This window comes from Mchenga conophoros, linkage group LG20, assembly GCF_057382185.1.
Source record: "Mchenga conophoros isolate Kocher_MC1m ecotype Shallow Benthic linkage group LG20, M_conophoros_male_GT1.1, whole genome shotgun sequence".
NCBI classification, from domain to species: Eukaryota; Metazoa; Chordata; class Actinopteri; order Cichliformes; family Cichlidae; genus Mchenga; species Mchenga conophoros.
Window position 1 is genome coordinate 14,893,099 of NC_140545.1, and position 22,123 is coordinate 14,915,221.

General features: G+C 38.6%; 1 pseudogene; it reads left to right on the plus strand.

Annotated features, from left to right (window-relative positions):
* Positions 1-21,569: 21,569 nt before the first annotated feature.
* The window catches only part of LOC146550528 (18S ribosomal RNA), a pseudogene marked incomplete at both ends in the record, with an annotated part of 725 nt that continues 171 nt past the window's right edge, over positions 21,570-22,123 (plus strand).

A 22,123-nucleotide genomic window follows, 5' to 3' on the forward strand; every position in this document is an offset into this window, starting at 1 on the left:
CAAAATGTCATTCATATGGAAATTCTATCATCTGTAAATAAATGAGTCTTATTAGGGTTAATAACCTAAAGTTATGTTAAATGTGCGACAAAACATGCCCTTTCTTACAATTCTATAGAAGGGTCAGAAGGACTATATGGGTGTCCACATGGTGCTAAAAAAAACAAAGAAAAAAATTAATTAATTTTTTAAAAATTTGAGGGAAGGTAATGTGTACTACTGGATATTACACAGTGCATGCATGTTTCTTTAAATGCAATTTAGAATGTTTAGCTATGTCACTAGCAAAGGCTATACACACGCTAATCCCAAATAAAATATATTCAGATTGTTTTGTTTTTGGGGAAGGTTTGTCAGTGCGGAAAGGTTTCACAGTGGCTCTTTTTAAAATAAAGGGCTACAAAAAGAAACTTGAACATTACCAAATTTAAGCAACACTAAAACTAGCATTTAATGTCAGCAATAGAGCGTATATGAAAAAAGGAAATAGCTATCAGCTAATTGTAACTTGAATTCTTTAAGGGAGTGAATCCTCTTGTTAAAATAAATAAACAAATAATGCTACTTTTGAGTTGATTTATGACCTGAGTAAAGATCTGAAGAGTTATGCTTATGATCTGAATTTCTATTTTGAAGTCTTTTTTTTTTTTAAATATGCTTATTAGTGTGAAAATTATATTCCCATTGAAAGTAAAATGGACAAAAAAGCCGGTTATCATCTAGAGGATGGTTAGCTTGTTATCAACAGTCCACTACTATAGGAATGTGTAGTGTCCTCAAATTCTCAAATCCAACCCAGGTCTTGTTTAAAAAAGCAAGATGACAGTAAAATGCCAAATTGGAGGCAAAACTAATGGATATAGTCCCTGTGAATATTTTATATATTGTATAATATCAGCATGCTTATAAATTTTGCTTCAAAGATATATAAAATTGCAACTTTTTTAAATTGATGGAACATGAAAGGCCTCAAAATTAGGCCAGTACGGTAAAAACACTGCAACGCATTCATTTTAGGGTTTCCATCCTGTTCTACTTTCAAAGTATCCAATTACACCAGTAAGTATTCTAAAGCATAGCATCCTGTGGTGTTGCCTAGCTGGGTTTAAAAGTAGCTCGGTTCTAAAAGTATCACTGAAGGACAGTATTTCCTCGCTGAAATTAATCCTTAGGTGTCAGAAAAGGGCCCAAGCAAAGACTTCCTAGTTCATTTCCTTGCCTGTGACCCTCACTCATTCAGTCCCACCCACAGTGACCCGACTTAGGAATTCCAGGGGAAGAAGTGGGACAAAGCTGCCAAGGCACATTCCATGGCTTCGACTTGACAGATCCATGAAACAAAAGCAAAGACAAGGGGAGATGAAGGCATGAGTGAAGACGAGGGAGAAGCGGAGAACGTGGGTCACATTGTTCTCTCATTTTAAATGCATCAAGGCTAGGAAAATCAAAGGTAAAATATGTGAAAAATTAAAGGATGGGAGAGCTTGGGCTGCAGTCTTTTGCATTTCAACTGTGCTAGTGTAGCATCTACTCTAAATCCAATGTAGTCCTTCAAGGCCAAGACCAACATAATGTAATCTGTCCTTCTTTTTGGGGTACACCAATCAGGCATAACATTATGACTACTGACAGGTGAAATGAATTACACTGATTATCTCTTTATTATGACATGTGTTGGTGAGTGTGATGTTTTGGGGAGAAAGTGGACATTTTGTCCTCAAAGTTGTTCCGTTAGAATCAGGGAAAAATGGACAGGTGTAAGGAATTCAGCAAGTTTAACAAGCGCCAAATTGCAGCATCTCCAAAAACTGCAGCTCTGGTGGGCTGTTCCCAGTCCAAGAAAGGAACAGTGGTGAACCAGCGACAGGGTCATAGGTGACCAGTTCCAGACTACCACTGATGCACGTTGGAAGCGAAGGCTGGCCCATGCGGTCTGATCCAACAGACAAGCTACTGTAGCTTAAATTGCCAAACAATTTAATGTTGATTCTGATAGAAAGTGTCAGAATACACAGTGTGGTGTTCATCACCAAAAGCACCAGCAATAGGTGAGTATTCGAGATGGACAATGAAGCCATGGAAGAAGGTGGCACGGTCTAATGAATCATGTTCTCTTTAACATCACACGGATGGTCAGGTGCATTTGTGTCACATACCAGGGGAACACTTACCAGGATGCTCTATGGGAAGAAGGCAATTTGACAGACCCAATGTGATACTTTGGGCAATGCTGTGCCAGAAAACCTTGGGTCCTTCTGTACATGTATGTGTTAGTTTGGCACATATCACCTACATAATTCAGAACCTGTGGTACCTTTCAGCAGGGTCCTGCCACAAAGCAAAAATGATTCAGAAATGGTTTGAGGAGCACAACAATGAGTATGAGGTGTTGAATTCAAATTCCCCAGATCTCAATCCAATTGAGCATCTTTGGGATGTGCTGGATAAACAAGTCTAATCCATGAAGGCCCCACCTCGCAGCTTACAGGATTAAAGGATCTGTTGCTAAAGATCTTGCTGCCAGATACCACAGCACACCTGCAGGGGTCTAATAGAGTCTATGCCTCAATGGCTCAGGACTGTTTTGCCAGCAAAAGGGGGACCAACACAATATTAGGCAGGAATACTGTATGAGTGTGGATAACCCATGAAAATTTTCTGAACGTTTTCAAGTTGCAACAACTTTAAATCGACTCTAGCACCCAGCTGGCGTGGAAGGACTAGGCACCACAACCAAACTTACTTGGTAAACTACCTCTTACAAGCTACACTATAACTAACCAGAAATATAGCAGTTTGTGTATATATGGATGTAGAACACATACCATTTTGTATAATACAGGTTTAATCCCTCCATATTGTACAATTCTAAGCAGTTAAAGACAAAACCAAGCACCAGGAAATGATAATTTTACAGGTAAGGAATTGTTTTAGATTATTTTGCTGCTCCAAATCAGTTGAATTTGATATGTCACAATAATCCTTCACTAAAGCTAACAGAAAACACTGTATGCTATGCTAAATCAAATCGGTCCATCTTACAAAACAGTCATCACTAACATACATGCATTTGGAAAGAGCATCAAATTTCAGTGAACAATTTGTATATTTTCATGAATTCAACTAAAACAGCTGTAGTAACTAAATGATAACAAGCATGTCTGTTGTTTGCTAACACGTTCATATGAATTTTTCCATTTACTGCCTGCAAATGCTAGTTTGGAGAAGTTTATTCTTTTGAGGAAAATATTCATTTAATAAAAATGTTTAATAGTGCAGTTCAGTTACTCTGATATTTGGAACTTCAACATCTCAAAAGGAGAAAATGAAGTCAAGTTTATTCACTTTGTTTGGTTATTTGAGTAGGCCTTCAAAGAAAAACTGTTAGGAAATAATTATCATTCCTTATGGATTCTAAACATGCTCCTGCTATACCTTTTAGCAATATTTGCTCACACTGAAAAAAAAAAGAAATCCACGTGCTAGCTCCTGAGCTGAAGCGCCTCTGGGACAACAGTTCTCTGTGGACACCACCATGTGCTTATTGTTGATGTTGAAACTGGGAGCCTCACTGTGCACGTGGGCTTGACCATGTGGTCCTCTTTGTCACAGTTTCTTCTCCTGTTTTCCCCTTACCCAACCATTTTTGTTGCTCTTCCCCTCAGCCACAGAAAGGATGACCGCAGGAGGTTGACTTCAAGAAGCTTAGACAGACAAAGCATCTGACTGAAAAGATGGATATCTGAAAAGCCACCACAACAGCAGGGTGTTTTTCTCTCTGACAACTATTAACAGAAAAAAAGCACCTTGGTTTTCAGGTGGTTTTACAGTAGCTATTGGGCTAGCATTTCTTGTAAAATGGAGAAAATGACTTTATGTGGCTTTGTGATCCATGACTTTAAGACAATATTAAGAGTTGATTGATTGTTTATTAATAAATACAAACTTATACTACTGTATATGACACCAGAGAAAATGTGAAAATATAGTCATACTGCAAATGGTTAAATATTTTATATGGTGAAACATTGATTTTTTTGATGTAAACATTTTACTCCCACGCTCCTCTAAATATCACCCAAGACTCTAGCAAGATAGAGCACATGGCCCTCGAGCAAGGGCCATGTGCTCTATTTATTATTTGCTTTAATAAAATTGTTAATGTCATATCATAATATTCCTCCACAACTTAGGTGTATTTTTCTTATTTTGTCAGGTCTTTGAAAAGGACTTTGAAATTTGTTACGCTTTCATTACCTGATTTCAAAGAACATGAAAGTCTTCTTTTTGTGTCGTTGGAAATGGATCTTGGCTGCAAACAAAGTGAAGCTGATATCCTTATATGGCAGTCAGGGTTGGCCAAGTATTATTTGACAGGTTTACCAAGTCCAGAATCACTAGAATTACTTGGAACAATTTTACTAATAAGCTTCAAAGAAAAAACTTAGGATAACAGTACAGAAATGTGGCATGATGGCAGGCAAAAGAGCTAAGTCAATGTGTAAACCTGCATTTTTACTAATGTCCACCATGGGATAACTAATCTGATTTCAACATATTTGATATATATATGATGTGATAGCAGTCCTAGAGATAGCAGCAGGAGATTGGCTTTCCCCTGTTCATGTCTTTTTGGGTGTATTTTTCAATGTTATTTTGCTAACAAAAGTACCAACATCAGCAAAGATTACTTATCACAGCTTGTCACAGCTTTCTGCTCATTGGTCAACATTACAACATTTTATTTATATAGTGCCAAATCACGAAAGCAGTGGCCTCAAAGTGCTTTCTATTTTTAAGGTAAAAACCCTACAGTAATATGGAAAAAACAAATAAACAAGCAGTCAAAGTACTTAGCGACAGTGAGAAGGAAGAACTCCGTTTAACAACAAGAAACTACCAGCAGAACCAGGCTCAGGAAGGGGCAGCCATCTGCTGTGACTAAGTCGTGTCATGGCTGATTACCATTTCTGACTTTTATTTCTTTAAATTGGTCACAAAGGTTTTGGCACCACGTCTGCAATGTTGTGAAGCAGATCCTGCAAAATAATGTTGATGCTGTTGGTGGAATATTGGCATGTGCATGGTGCTGGATGTGACACACCACATGCCAAGTCATCTATGAACACATTGAAATTGTTTAGTAATTGTTAGATGATATAGTTCATGATTACATTTGCTATGGAAAATAACAACAAATAAAATGGATTTTTTTGGAAGGCCTCTAAAAGTGGATCGTTATCGCTAAGAGGACAATAAGTACAACCTGTTTGTAACTGAAAACGTGACACGATTGCCATTAAAAACATCATCCTTTGTATGAGAACATGTTAGATTTACACCTTACTCCCCTTCTTTTTCTCATTTGTTTGCTATTGTCTCACATGAAAGAGCAAATTTGGTGTCTGCCATGAAAATTTCCTAATTCAGTTTCTTCTTGAATAGTTTCTCTGAACTGACACAATTTGAATGCATTACCTGTTGCTCCCACCATTTCAAGTATCTGCCAGCACAAGTTGTATACATATGTGCATCTGCTATATCATTTACAGGCCTAAATGTGCGCATGCCTAAACGCTAAATTCATGTACAATTGAGTATCCATTTCTGCAGTCAAGTGAGTCTGCTTGCATAATGGAGAGTGTTGTGAGAGAAATGGGTGTATATTTAGGTTGGCTTCGATGCAGTGGGACTCTACACTGCAGGGCCTGGCTGCCAGCCAAACTCCTCTGTTACCGTGGAAACGTGCTGCAGCCTGGCATCCAAGGGGAGCAACCCAGTTTAACCGTTTTTGGCCTTTTTCTGTCGCTGGGGCCAGCTCTCTGTGTTTGAACTGCAGTACTTTACAGCCCAAAATGCAGGCACAGAGGACACACACACAGACATATGCAGGTATGTATTCATACTCAGTGAGGTAAATAAAACTGTAATGCATTTAAAGGGATGACCCTTTTAAGTAAGATGTGGCATAAAAATAATCATCCATAATCAGAGCATGATCCTTCCTGATCTGTGCTATTATTAGCCACGTCATCAACACTGTGAGAATCTTAAAAAAACAGCCACAAGCTTCAGCGCCATCTTATCAGTTTTCTACCTTTTTTAAATCCTCTCCTGTAAGCCCCATGCTGACAGAACCAACCAGGCTTTGCAGGCTGCAGTGTGCATGGTCCTAAATGTAGGTGCACAACGTTATCATTGCATTGCATACTCAAATATCTCTCTAGTCTCAATATGTCTAATGCAATAACAAGCAGATAAAATGAGGAAAAAACTAACTTTAATTCAAATATGTTGGATTTATTTTTATCACCAATATGTGATGACAAATATATGCAAAAATGACCCATTTCAGGAACCAGAAACACATACTGAGGCTTTGTCATTTCAAATAGTCGTACATTTTTGGAGGGAAGCTGTGGTCAGACAGCACTGAATGAGTTCTTAGAAACCAGCCAAAAAAGGAAAGAAGGTGCCACAAGACCGAGACACAGCAGCAACCACACTAATCGATAAATTTAAGAGATAATAATGTTTTTTAGTCTTTTTCAATTGTTCTTCCGCAATACTTTAAAATAAAGCTATTTTGATTTGTGCTCCAGGATTCTCCCCATGTAGGCATACAGGGACACACACACACACACACACACACACACACACACACACACACACACACACACACACACACACACACACACACACACACACACCACCATGGAGAGTTTTGACAGGCCCATATATAGAGATCACAGCCCAGTGTAGCATTGCTGCTTGCAAGAATAAATTAAAAGGCATTTCGGAGCTTGAGCAAAAGGTTTACAGGTGCAACAGAGAGGGGAGGCTTCTGCAGACAATTATTCATGCTTGAAAATGTTTAATGCGCAAATGAGATTATTGTAAACACCCAGGGAAGCACTGAAAGCCATGGGGTAGCAGTGGCATCTTTATTTATGTAAGAGCGCCATCTGCTGATATGAGAATTAGACTCACTGACTTCACTAACCAGCTATGTGTACGCATACAAGCAACTGAGCTCTGACTATTTCTTTGCTCTCAATATACACAACAGACTAGACAACAGACAATTCCAACAATAGCAACATGAGACAGGCCATAACCACCTGTACATATTTATATTTAGATAGTGCAAATAGGTTGGAATAAACAAGGTTAAGTCAATAAACAAAGTTTTATCCATTCTTTCTTGAGGCATGCAATTAAGAAAAATAGTCTTCCTTTTGTCCAGCAGGACAGTACTGTTTGATTCTTTAGCACAACATCTCTCTATAACTCATGCCTGAAGAAGATCCCATAGATCGACATGCTGCCTTTGGAACAATGCATAGATATATCCATTTTAAAATTGGAGCCAAATAGCCAAATCGAAACAGTTTTCCTCTATACATTCATATGCACACATTAATTTGATATTTTCCGATTGCAAATGCATAACACTTTTTAATACACATAGGCACTTTGACACTGTGCGAATGTTTGATTCGACAGAAAAAGAGCCTAAAATGGTCAATGAAAGGAACACAGCTAACAAAATATGCGGAACATGCATGTGTTTTCACACCATCAGTGCGAATGCTCAGAAAGGCCTTTATGTCTTACAGCTTACACTCACTATACCTAAAAAAGGCAGTACTGAGTTAGTTTCCTGAAAGGGGTGCAACCTTTCAGTGAAAACCTTCTGTCGTTACATGAAAAGTGAACCTGCTGCTAAAAACAACAGAGAAAAAAATAGGGAAGATGCATTAAAGAGGTGGTCCGTTTCCTGTAAGTCCTCACGGTTCCTCATTCTGTTGAAGCCAAACCCTGTCGTGTTTCACTTTCAAAACATTCCTCTTCTTGTTTTGGTGTCATTCAGTACACATATTAGCACACACAACACACACACATACATGACCGTCAGCAGAGTGTGCACTCACTCTGCTGCACACACTGCTGAAACACTAAGCCCTGGTGGATTTGGAGACCTGACATGCTGCAGAAGTGACAGTGCACTCTGTGTTTTGTTGTGTGCAGCTGTCATTCCTCAGGTTCACCTCTGTCTGTGCCTGTTAACAGAGGTGACACTGTGATGTTGCCCTCAGCATCCCACAGTCCTTACTCACCCCCACCCCAGTAAGCATAAAAACAGGAGCACTGAGGTTTGTTGGAGGGCTGTATGTGCTTTTACAAGTGCTGCACAAACACCTCATAAAATGGGTTTAAAGTGATGAATGCATTCATATGCATTTTTTGATTTTTTGATTAGTCTCACATTAAAGTGTGCAGTGTAAACCAGGAGCAGTGATAAGGGAATCAAATGGCAGGGAAGCAGGCCCTGTCACTTTAGTGTCTCTGCTCTACTGGCCTTTCTTCATATTATTAAACAAAGTCCCAGAGCAGCAATTTAGCAGCGTGAGTTCTGGCCCTGCAAACAGAGCATCTTTCACGGGTGGATGCTGGTGAGCACAGCCACATCAGCAACATCAGCACTAAGAAGCTGACCAGTGGAAACAGTGGAGGACAGACTCCTGAAGCTGGACTCATCTTCTTAAAAGCCAGAGACTACTAAATACTAAATAATACCTAAAGTAAAAACTAAAACTTGCTGTGGACAAAACATTTTAGTTAACTAAAATAATACGCCAGACCACCAACCTCTGACTCTCTCCCCCACCGATGTAGGAGCGGTGCTGAGCAGGATCAATGTCCACAAGGCTGCAGGTCCCGATGGCATCCCCGGGCGTGTTCTCAGAGCGTGTTCTGGGGAGCTTGCAGGAGTGCTCACAGACATATTCAATCTGTCCTTGGCCCACGCTGTGGTACCGGCCTGCTTCAAATCCACCTCCATCGTCCCGATACCCAAAAACTCCAACCCATCTTGCCTCAATGACTACCGCCCAGTAGCACTCACCCCCATCATCACTAAGTGCTTAGAGCAGCTGGTCCTAGCACACTTCAAATCCTGTCTCCCCCCCACCCTGGACCCCCACCAATTCGCATACCGCCAGAACAGGAGCACAGAGGATGCAGTCTCCATCGCACTGCACTCTGTCCTCTCACACCTGGACAACAACAACACCTACGCCAGAATGCTGTTTATAGACTTCAGTTCAGCATTCAATACAATCCACCCCTCACAACTCATCAAGAAACTGACAGACCTGGGCATCAGTTCCCTCATCTGCAAATGGTTACTGGACTTCCTGACCAACCGCCCCCAACATGTCCGGCTGGATAACCACTGCTCATCTACCATCACAATGAACACCGGTGTACCACAAGGCTGTGTGATGAGCCCTTTCCTCTACTCCCTCTTCACCCACGACTGCAGACCTGCTGATGGTTCCAACACCATCATTAAGTTTGCAGATGACACCACGGTGATTGGCCTCATCAGTGACAACGATGAGGCCGCCTACAGGGAGGAAGTGGATCGTCTGGCTGAGTGGTGCGACAGAAACAACCTGCTGCTTAACACCGAGAAGACCAAGGAGCTCATCGTGGACTACAGGAGGAATGCTGACCCACATCCACCCATCCACATTAAGGGGACGGCTGTGGAGCGTGTGAGCAGCTTCAAGTTCCTGGGAGTCCACATCTCCGAGGATCTCACCTGGACGACCAACTGCTCCAAGCTGGTCAAGAAGGCTCATCAGCGCCTCTTCTTCTTGAGGACTCTGAGGAAGAACCACCTGTCCTCAGACATCCTGGTGAACTTCTATCGTTGCACCATCGAGAGCATCCTGACCAACTGTATAACAGTCTGGTACGGGAACTGCTCTGCCTCGGACCGGAAGGCGTTGCAGAGGGTTGTGAAAACTGCCCAGCGCATCGCCAGAGCACCACTTCCTGCCATAAAAGACATCTACAGGAAGCGGTGTCTGAAAAGGGCTGGGAAAATCATCAAAGACCCCAGTCACCCATCACATGGACTCTTCACCCTCCTGCCCTCTGGGAGGCGCTACAGGAGCCTCCGGACTAAGACCACCAGGTACCGGAACAGCTTCTTCCCCACAGCTGTCAGACTCCTGAACTCTGCCTCCTGACATCTGACCCACGTTAACATATGGACTGAACATACACACACCCACAATGGACAACTGTACCCTCAAACACACAATAATAACATGGACTGAACCACCACTCACAACCACTAGCACTTTATATAGCCTCTGTAGAAACTATCTACACCCTCACTTATCTTAACTGCACTACTGTATAGCTCTGTGTAAATAATCATTCTGTACATTCGATAATCTTTAATTCTACAACTGTTTACAACTTCCATAGTTCACATTTCTGTATAGCTGTATATCTCAGATTTCTGTAAAGTTATTTATTTCATATTCTGTATAGTTTTTCATATTTATATCCTGTTCATAGCCTGTACATAGCTTGTACTCACTACAGCCTGTACATACTTATAGTTATAGCATATTCACAACATACTTCATACCGTGTACATTATAACATACCATAATAGACCCATTTCTGTAATATACTTACATATCTATACTATTGCTAATATATATTGTAATATATCTATATCACTAAAGCACTTCTAGATGGATGCAAACTGCATTTCGTTGCCCTGTACCTGTGCATGTGCAATGACAATAAAGTTGAATTCTATTCTATTCTATTCTAATAAAATAATAACTACAGCAAATGATCAACAAAAACTGAACTGAAGCATGAAACATGTGAAACACCCACCCTGGGAACTAACTAAGAGTGATTAAATTGAAAAGTGGAAAAGTAATGGGAAGCACTGTATGCATGCAGCTTGCTGACCAAGCTACATAGCTAATAATTCACCATGTCACTTTTTCATTCACGTAAGTCATTTCTAGCTCTATTAAAAACACAGCAGCATTCAAAATGCTAATACTGAGGCTTCAGAGTGAAAAGTACTAAAGAAATGAATGACATCATAGTAGCTACATTCATACACAAATGTTGGGACTCTTTGTAACAACCCACAGCAGAACAATCTTAGTTTTATGAGATCGATCTGTAAATGAGTCTCCTGGCGTACACTAATGCCTTTAACTTATATCTTGCTCAATCTTTTTTATGCATATATTTCATACATTTTTCACAAAGACTTCAGTGTTATTTTTGTGAAATGTTCCACGTTTTTAGCGACAGTTGTCTATACGTTCTTTACTTTCTGCCATGTTGATTGTTTATAATAAAACAAACAGTATTTAAACCTTCTGGTGCAATATCGGTAAAACTATAGATACTGTGGTGCTTTTTAGCAAACCACATAATCAATTAGCTTGTCTGCAGTTCAGGGTTTAGACCGGTGAGTCCTGCGTGGGTCATATGATCACTTTAATTGCAGAGTAGGAGGTTTAAACTTCACCTTTGAAGTTTAACCCACATCCTCATAGGTCCTGTAGGGGGCACTGTTTCTGAATTTTAGCTGTATAAAATAAAACCGATTAAAAAAACCAAGTCAATGTGTTATGCTTTCTTTAAATTTGATTAGATTTATATTATTATTATTATTTTTACCACAGTTATTGTTTCTTGCCGTGATTTTGCTGAGTCATCACACAACAGACTAGATGTTGCTGTGGTGTAAACTTAAAAATAATGAAAATCTTTAAGGATATTGAACATATGTATGAAAAAAAACAATTCAATCAAAATGAGAGATTAGTGGCTCTGAACATAGCAGCACCTTTGAACAAAAGGTTTGATTATTTAATTAATCTTCCATTAGAGGTCATTAAATAATAATTTAAAATGGGGGCATCTACTTGGACATCATCCTCTATTACCCGAGTCAAGGAGGCAATATTTTTGGTAGTGTTTGGATATGAGCAAGTCAGTCTCTCTGTCTGTAAAAACATGTTTTTGAAACTTTTGTAGGGGTGTTAAAATCCAAAATTTAAACCCACCAAGTTCTTCAAGATCAACATAATGATTGAATCAACTTTATTAATGCCTGAACAAATTATCTACTGATAGACAAAAAGCCTCATAACTTAAGGCTTTTTAGGAATTAGGATTCTTACAAGTGTGTTGTGCATTGTTGACATATAGAAAGTATCTTATTAAGATCATGCCAGATGCCACATTTGACCTCTGACCTGTCCTTCAAGGTCAACACACTGATCTGAAGATCAAAGTGATAATAAAGCTATATAGAGCTATTTAAGACTGTGTTTCTTCCTGAAATTCTTTGTATTGACAACATATAGGGAATGATGTATGAGGATTATAAATATCACATCACTTTGAATTTTTTTCAAGGTCAAACTTTCATAAATTATGAAATGATACTGTGATAGATTCTAAATATCACATTATATTTTGCATCTAAATGTCACATGACACGTTTGAGCTCTGACTTTTACATGTCACATCTGCCCGTCTTTCAAGTTGACCCCAAAAATGTGTTATATGTTTAATTTTATCAAGCAAAAGCACGAGCTGCTAATTAATTAGAAACATACTTTAGTATAATATTATATATTAATCTCAAGTTATTCATATGTAGTCATGTACAATTCAGTACCTATTATCTACTCCTACATAATGTTTGTGTAATCAAAGTAAACCTCTGTCATTCTGCCCTAAAGTGAATACTGTGCAGAGAGTGAGCTGCATTGATTTGTGGCTCAGAGTGCTTCTTGAGGAAATGACTGAACTAATTTAATCTAATCTTGCAGAGCATTTTGTAAAAACCACAAAGACATCAGACACAAAGTTACATAAACAACTGTCCAGGACTTTTTATATTCAGTTACGACATTTTTTCAACTTTTTTCCTTTTTTTAATGTAATGTAATGAAACTTGACACACATGAAGCATTGTGTTAGAATGACACTTTCACATCAACTTGAGCTTGAAATAAGTGTAAATTGTCACCATGCTTTGGATTTACACAATCTGGCTTCTTAAACTGGAACAAAAATAATCAGGAGTGACATCGGCTCTCAGGTTCCATTCAGGCAAACTGTTTCACAAGGTGAGATGTTAATGTGCACAGACTGAGAGGAATCCTGACTGAGTGTCAAGTTAACTATCCAGTTTCTTGTCTCCGTGTTCAGCACATAAGACAGACCCAGAATAGCCCTGCTGACTGAAGTCTCTACAAACAGGTGAAAAGTTCATCTGCATGTTTCTGAAAGATCATCTTTTTCATACACTCATACAAGTGAGCCTGCAGGCATTTGAGAGTTCACTTTAGCAGATGTTAGTAATGTGCCTAAGGTCACTAGATGGCAGCATTTGACTCATTTCCACTTCAGGATTTCTATTTCTATTCGATTTGGGGAGAAAATGTAAAACTTGGACGAGCCATAGGTTGTTTTGTTATTTAAAAATCCAATTTATATTGACATATTTGACTGAAGGTAGCCTGTTTTTCTCCAGCATTTAACAAAGGAGATACAGCTCTGTGTCCTCTCAATGAAACCCAGTAAATTCCTTAGCCATCAACATGTCATCATGACATAGGTCAGTGCTCTTTACACTTCATTACCAGAGCACATAAGCCAGACGCCACTTTCTATAAATATTCACTGTAGCTACTCACACCTCTTTGGGGCTGGGAAAAAAAATGTACTCGCGCTATAGATGCTTGTAAAGTTCCACAGCAGATTCCCATCATAAAGTTCACCTTTTTACTTACATTGATCCTTAGAATATGTAGCGCTGAAGCCGCCTCACTACACCCCCAATAAGGGCGTCTACAAATCATACCTGATGAATTTTAAGGTATTTTCTTTAGCAGTTTGCTCTGTTACAGATGCTTGAACTGTATTTATGATAAAGGATACATGTATGATATAGTTAAGCTTTAAATGCAGATGTTCATACCTATTGTTCATAGGAAAACAGCAGTTTTTAAAATATATATTTTTAAATGATTATAGTTAAATAAGTTACAGTTGTGCTTAATGTGATGCTCCACTGAAAAAAACAAGCACTAAAATGAGAAAAAAACAGTGGAAAAATTACCTCAGTGCTGCTGTTGAAGACTGTTGCTTTAGTCAGTGTCAACAAAGCTCAGCTAGAGTAGAAAAGCACTGTATAAGTTATTTACTTCCCTGCTTGTTTGTTGTTTTGATCGCATAGTATTTATTAGCAGATAGAAATTACTCGTCATAAGAAATCATTGGACTGTTGATCTTTTATAACAAAATGTGAATCTGATTATTAAGACACACACTGTAAAAAAAATCGTAATATAAAAGTATTTTACTGTGTATTTTATAGTTTTGTACTGTTCTTCTACAATATCATTAAATTAACGTAAAATCACTGTAAATGTAATAAAACATAATTTTCTTGTTTTTTTAAATGTATTTGTCTGTAAATATGCATATTTAAATTGTTAAAATACATTCACAAATGCATCATAATTTCACAAATATTTGTCCGTTATTTGAAAGATTGAACTGTTAAATTCAAATGTAATGCTATGGAAAAATATATAAAATGATTCGTAGAAACTTTTTGTACATCAAATAATAATAATAATTATTGTTATTTAGGGCGTGGCTCAAGAGTTGGCAGTTCGCCTTGTAATCAGAAGGTTGCCGGTTCGATCCCTGGCTCTGACACTCTCGGTCGTTGTGTCCTTGGGCAAGACACTTCACCTACTGGTGATGGCCAGAGGGGAATTATAAAGTGGAATTGTAAAGCGCTTTGAGGGTCTCATAAAGCGCTACATGAATGCAATCCATTATTACTTAAACCAATTGTTAACTGTATATTTAAGTATTATTATTCATATTGCCGCATTCATTGACCTTGTTTATAGGTAATTTCATTGTTTAATCACATTAAATTGTTCCTAATTTAATGTTTAAAAGCACGTGAAAAAGGCAAAATCCCATGTGAAATTTGGGCAACAAACTGTATTGTCATTACTGAAAATAACCGTATTTTCATGGGAAAGTTATTTTCTGGTATTTTCTGGTATTATTTTGGCGCCCCAGCTGCCGGATTATTACTGTTTTTTTAGTTGTTGTTTTTTTACAGTGCACTTAAAAACTCCAGAAATTGAGTTGAGACTCTGATCTATGAAATTTATGTTGCAAAGCCACCAGTTATGGGCTATTAGCCAAAATGTGGGTAGTTTCGATCAATTTTCAACCTATGAGGAAGTATTAACAAAGTTCAATTTCATGTGTAACAAAAGAGAGATGATTCATGTGAACACCTTGAAGTAAAATTTGAAAGCATATGCTTTGTGCTCGACATACGGAATTACTCATTCTAGTGTTAGATCAGAGTAAAATAAACTAACAAAAAAAAAATCACAGAATAAACTAAAATAATCATGTTAGTAAGCCAACCTTGAACTAAGACAGTCATGTTTAACAACTTCAGATGGTTTTCTCTACATATTTTCAGTATCAGTTTCGGATTTGTTATCATGTTATCTTGTAAAAGAGTCATCCAGTAAGACCTTTGCTTAAATTGCCACCTCCCTCAGAGTATTTCCACACTCTTGCCAGCCAAGTTGACAGCATATCAGCTACCATCAGGCTATTCTTAGAGATCCACCACACCAGATAAGACAGAACTCTACTATAACAGTAGTTGTTGACAAAACACAACACACCGTATCCAGCAACTTGTAAGTCCTGAGGGGATTACAGCCTCTGTGCTGTTCCGGGATACATTTCCAACACTCTGCTCTCTGTAAAATATCCATGGAATCCCTGTGCCACCCTGTTACCCCATGATAGGAATAACTGGACGAGCATAGTGGTGGCTCAGCCTCATACCACGCAATTATCTCAATTAACACCAGTGCAGGACCTGCTGTAAGCCTTGAGAGAACAGCATTGCGAGGGTGCTGTATTGAATTCATGAGATGGAAAAAGGTTGAAGAGGAGAGGTAGGAAGGCGAGGGAAGCGAACGAGTTCACATTGTAACATGACTCTAGAGTGACGCCATTGGTTGTTGCTCCTCATTCCATTGTTTGATACTTGCCTTGGCAGGAACATGAGGTGTTATAAAATATGCATCCTGAACATAACTTCTATAAACCCAGCGGGAGACCTCCAAGTCTATCCATCATCATATCGTTCTCCCATCAACCACCTGTGCTGATATCACAGCTCAATTTGTCATCTGTCACTTGTCAGATTTTTGGAGAGATTTTGTTGTAGAAGTAGCAAAGTTAGAAAAGACTCAGATCACCACAGAGCAGCAGGAATAACAGTCAAAGTCAAACAGAAGCTTTTAAAATGCTGGCATTTAAGTCAAAGTGGGTAAGACTAAATTTTGTCTGTTAACTTTTGTGAAGGGTCTGAGAAACTGCCTTTATTAAAATAAAATTATTTTAATGTACAATGGTCTCTCATTTATCGTGGGAGTTACATTCCTAAAATAAAAAATTTAAAGATGTTTTAAGGCTGTAAAACCCCTCACTACACACTTTATACACCTTTCTCAGACAGCCATGAACATTTTCACTTTTCTCTCTTGTTTAAACAAGCTCAAAGATACGTAGCAAAATAAGTCAAGTATTATAAAATGAAACCAAAGATCAAACCCTGTTTTCAGGTCCAGGACATGGGAATAGAGCAGCTGTGAAAGAATTCATTAATGACTCAATGGTGCGGAAGTAGAGGAAGCAAGTAGAAGAAGCTGAGTAAAGTTTGACTTATCTGACTGTTTTGTTTTGCTTAATGCGCCTTATAATCCGAAAAATGCAGTAACTTCTACCTTCCATTAGCATCTCAACTTTTTGTTTGTTTCGTCGACATTGTTGTGTTTGTTGGGGAGAAAACAAACATACAGTACAGCACTTCAGAGTCACACTGCTAGCAACCGAAGATTTATGTAAATTTGACAAGCTAAATGCATTCTGAAAGCACAGAGGAGATTGATTGACAAAGGTCTACGTGTTCTACATCCAATCAGGACATAGAATACAATGTGCTGTTAAAAAAAAAAAAAGCAGCCTGCAAAATTGCACACAAAAAAAAAAATCTGCGAAACAGCGAGGCTGCGAAAGGTGAACAGTGTTATAGCGAGGGACTACTGTATACAGTTTGGGGTTTTTTTTTGTTTTTTTTTACAAATTTGTTATGAATTTTGGAATTTCGTTTTTTTCATTCGTTGAATGAAAATTCTATTTTTATTTCATTCATTTCTACATTGAATGAAAATTCTATTTTCATTCAACTTTTATTGATAGGAGAACATATCACAAGCTGCACCACAGAAACAAACATATCAGTACATAGTCTAAACTTTATCCTGCTCATCAAACAGGTTGATATTTCATGCAATGGATTATAATCTAAAATGTAAGTCTTTGTAAATGGTCATGGAACACAAAGTGCAGTGGCAAAAGAGATGCCATTACTTTGTAGACCATAAAGATGACTGTACTATATATTTAGGTTTTTAGAACCAATGCCTATTGGAAACCAATAGATATCAAGATATATCACTGAAACATACAGTATGTTGCACAAATGTCAACCATGGTGTCACACAAGACAGGGATCATTAAAGTCAGTATGAATGGTTCTGTTGATTTGGGAAAACTTGCTCAAAGCTTCAGAGGTGAACAACCAGTGCTCTTGGCAGCATTAGTTTAGTCAGCACCAATAGTTATTCACAGTACATGACTTGGTCCATTGTCTTTTATTTTGCAGGGGACGTGGACTTTCATCTTTGAAAACAACTTTCATCACATACAAACAGCCCATTTGTTATTCCGTCTCATCTGTTTCTGTATTTAGAACTGACTGGGAGATCCAGATTCAGATGTCACAGATCTAGTGACTAGTCACAGATGTCAGACTACTTTCTCATGTTCATGACCATCCAAAACACTCGAGTCTATGACCAAAAGACTTACCAACTCTCTATACATCATCAGGAGAAGATAGGTCCTAAAAGTGTTGCTGGCAGTCAAACACACATGAGGGAGAGTGTTCACATGTTTCAAAAGTTGGAGCAAGAGGGAATGACAGCATGAGTATTATGCTAGTTATTAATCTTTTAATCTTTTTTTTAATGAGAATTACTTGTTACTTTATTTTAATGAATTGATCTAAAACTATACCTTAAATGCAACGTGGTACATTAAACAAATCTAAATGTATCAATTTTCATGAATAAAGCAGTAAATATTTTTTTGTACTTGACTAATTTCATAATATAATCAATGAAAACAATTACAATGGTTACAGTAAATATATACATCTGCTCCCCCCAATGTTCCCAATGAATTTTGTGCAAAAAAAAGCTTTTGACTTTAAATACAGCTGAGGTAAACGCTACAACTGCTTTTGAGTGAATGCTCTAACCATGAGTAGGCTTGTCAATCTGAAACCATATCTTAGGAGCCTGTCTTCACCCACTCTGTCAACACTAGCCCTGCTGTCTACCCCGTTCCTCCGCTCCATCCATTTACTAAGCTTTCTATATTAAGGCCCAGATGCCTCCTCCCCTTCCCATCAAATTGCTGTACATACAAATTTCATCAGTGGAATTCTGTAGTACATTACACACACACACTACTTGGTATTCTCCTGTTACACTCTATTATGATTTCAGTTTTAATGCACATATGATCAACTGCAACTGCTAAGTGTGTACACCGAGCATTATGTTTAGGATTGGAGTAACTTTAAGGGGTTTTATGTGTTTCACACCCCTGAAGAGCTGCTGACAGCATATAAAATTACAGTGATGCCTGCTTTAAATAGTACCTCTCCAGTATATACTTTTCAAAATAAAGTTTTCTGTGTTTGTCAAGCTTTAAATATTACTGTATGTCTTCCAAGAATCCCATATTTGTAATATATCCATATCTTTATCAGTTCCTTAACTAATCAGTACTTCTCTCTAACATTTAAAATTTTAACAAACATGCAGATTAATCTGTACGAAATAAGTATGCACTGAATATTCCTTTATATTAATCTTGATTTGTGTTTTTTTTGTCATTTATATTAAAAAAAGAAGACAAATACTTTTTTTTCTTCTTTTTTTTTCTTTTTTCTTTTTGCTCTTTTTTGATGTTGACATTTTTTATCCATCATCCGTAAAAGGCTGGTGGGGAGTTGTCATCACCCTACCAGGTGGGCGGACACATAAGTTTGTGAACATGATAGCTTAAGAAAAGGGTGACAAAGATTATGAAGTTCATACCATAGGAGCAGCTACTAAAAATATTGCACAATTTCCATTTCAGTAAGCTCAAGGGTAAGGTCGGTCAAGTTTCCTAAAAATCTTGAATGTGATAACTGTCACTTAGGATGTTTTACTGATGCCATAGTTGCATCAACTAAAAATCTCTGACAGGGTAAAATCTTAGGGTTTAGAGGTCAAGTTCTATATAAGTCTTGTCAATTGATAACTATGTTCATGAGCAGGACTGGGATCAAAAAATTGACGCTGGCATTTTTGGTCCATTATTAATAATCCGATTCCCCTCTCGCCCCTGCCGGTGGTCTATCCTTCAAGCTCGGGTCCTCTACTAAAGGCTGTTTTTAGGACTGCACTCTTCTGGCCAGAGATAATGGATGTTGTTCCTGGGATCTGCTGGAGCAACTCCCCTAGCTTTGGGGGGGTCACTGCACCAAGTGCAGATTGCGGGATCGACTCCTGACCAGGGTGTCTGTATCTAGTAAGGGTCCCTAGGCTAGTAGTGATGGGATTTCCGGCTCTTTTTAGAGATCTGGCTCTTTCGGATCGGCTCACTAAAAAAAGCCGGCTCTTTCGGCTCCGAACCGGCTCTTCAGGTTGTTTTGTTGCTTTAATTAATTTATTATTAACAATAATATAAAATTACGCACAAAAAGAATTACTAACGTAAAAAAAAACAGTGGTTTTATTTATATATGTTTATATATAAATATATGCGGTGGCCCCTAGAGACAAAACACGTACAAACTCCAAAACACATTTCTAGCATGAACTGAACTTCCAAAGCAGAGCTACTAGATCACTTAAATTACATTAAATTAAATTAAAAGCATGTGTGTATTGTTTGTGTATTTATACACAGGCACTCATATATATTCAAATAATAAAAATTAAAAAAAAAAAAAAGTTCATTTACCTGTTACTACCACACACCAAATCCGGTCGTTGGTACTTGCTGGCTTGTGTAGCCACAAGATAGCAAAAGCTCAACACTGCGCCCACCATCCTGGAGCACTTCTGTTGTCTTGTCAGGGTCCTGGGTCTGAGCGACCCAGGATCCCTGAGCAGTTATGAATTATATTATTAGTATTATTATATGTATTTTGGTGTTGCTTCCCTTCTCTGTGCTTGTGTATACATGTGTGTGTGTGTGGCTGAGCACCTGTTTATAGGCGGCGTCAGGCCTGGAGGGTGTGGTCCTGCAAGGGGACTGGCCACACCCGAAGCCACACACCTGCTGCTGATCAGGCCTCGTCGGGGGAGCTACTTAAGAGAGTCTTGGAGCTCCCACCGACGCGGGATCATTGCATGAGACTCCACGTTAGTCACCCTGTCTAAGTTTAGTCAGAAAGTGTATGCCTGCCATTTCTGAGTGTCCTGACAGCTGCGCTATTGTTTCCCGCAGGAAGAGCATGGAAGGCACGGAGAGCAGAGAGCACACGGACTATTCACGGGAGACACGACACGGGAGTCTGGGAGAACACGGGGATTTATTGTTACGTTGTTTTCACTCTGTAAATAAACACTGTTTGTACATAGAGCACCGCGCCTGGGTCCTCCTTCCCCACTCCTTCCACGGTGTGCCATGCCATACCGTGACATGTCTTTTGTACGTGTTTTGAGTTTTTATGTGCTTCTGAGTTTTTACGTGCTTCAGAGTTTGTATGTGATTTGAAGTTTGTATGTGCTTTGTCTCTAGGGGCCACCGTAAATATACTTTTATTTATTCACTCCACATAAAATGTAATAAATAAATCATATAATACAAAAATCAACTATTCACATTTAAACTTTTAACTATTTAAATTTTCAGCTTTCTCCTCTTACAAATTTAAAGTGAAAACAACACAAAACACTGCAAACCATAACACAATTAAATATAAATTATAATATGAAAACAAAAAGAACATGCATATTCTCTGTCATATGGGCCCGCATGAATAAACTTTTTTTTTTTTTTTTTTTTTTTTGCCTGTCCCGTTTGGCTCTTTTGCCATCAGAATTGTTGTCTAAAGGCAAAGAAAGATGCCCAACGGATTTACTTTACCAAATTGACCATCCCAGCCTTGCCGTAATGGTCCATTTGATTCACCTTTTATTGGTTTATTTTATTTTCACTTACTGAATACTGCAGTGCTGCAGTGCTTCGGACATCGACTTCACTCAGCTATCGGTAAGTTGGGAAGCAGAATAAAATTAAAAATGCCTCTTTTAATTGTGTTTTTGAGCCCATGTAAACATATTAAAAGCTAGAGATCTAAATCACTTCAATGGTTATTGTTAAAAAATAAACATCAGAAAGAATATTCTTCATGTCAGCCTATTTATTTGAGGTAATAGTTGCTGTTGGCATGCATAATAGGCAAATATTCAGTCACTCTTCAGTGTAAATCAAGTTGACAAAATGTGCCAAATAAAATTTAGAATTTTGGGGTTCTATCAGGATCCCAATTGGCTAATACAGAACCTCAGCTCTTTAAAGGAATTGACGGAAGGGCACCACCAGGAGTGGAGCCTGCGGCTTAATTTGACTCAACACGGGAAACCTCACCCGGCCCGGACACGGAAAGGATTGACAGATTGATAGCTCTTTCTCGATTCTGTGGGTGGTGGTGCATGGCCGTTCTTAGTTGGTGGAGCGATTTGTCTGGTTAATTCCGATAACGAACGAGACTCCGACATGCTAACTAGTTACTCGACCCCGTGCGGTCCGAGTCCAACTTCTTAGAGGGACAAGTGGCGTTCAGCCACACGAGATTGAGCAATAACAGGTCTGTGATGCCCTTAGATGTCCGGGGCTGCACGCGCGCCACACTGAGTGGATCAGCGTGTGTCTACCCTTCGCCGAGAGGCGTGGGTAACCCGTTGAACCCCACTCGTGATAGGGATTGGGGATTGCAATTATTTCCCATGAACGAGGAATTCCCAGTAAGCGCGGGTCATAAGCTCGCGTTGATTAAGTCCCTGCCCTTTGTACA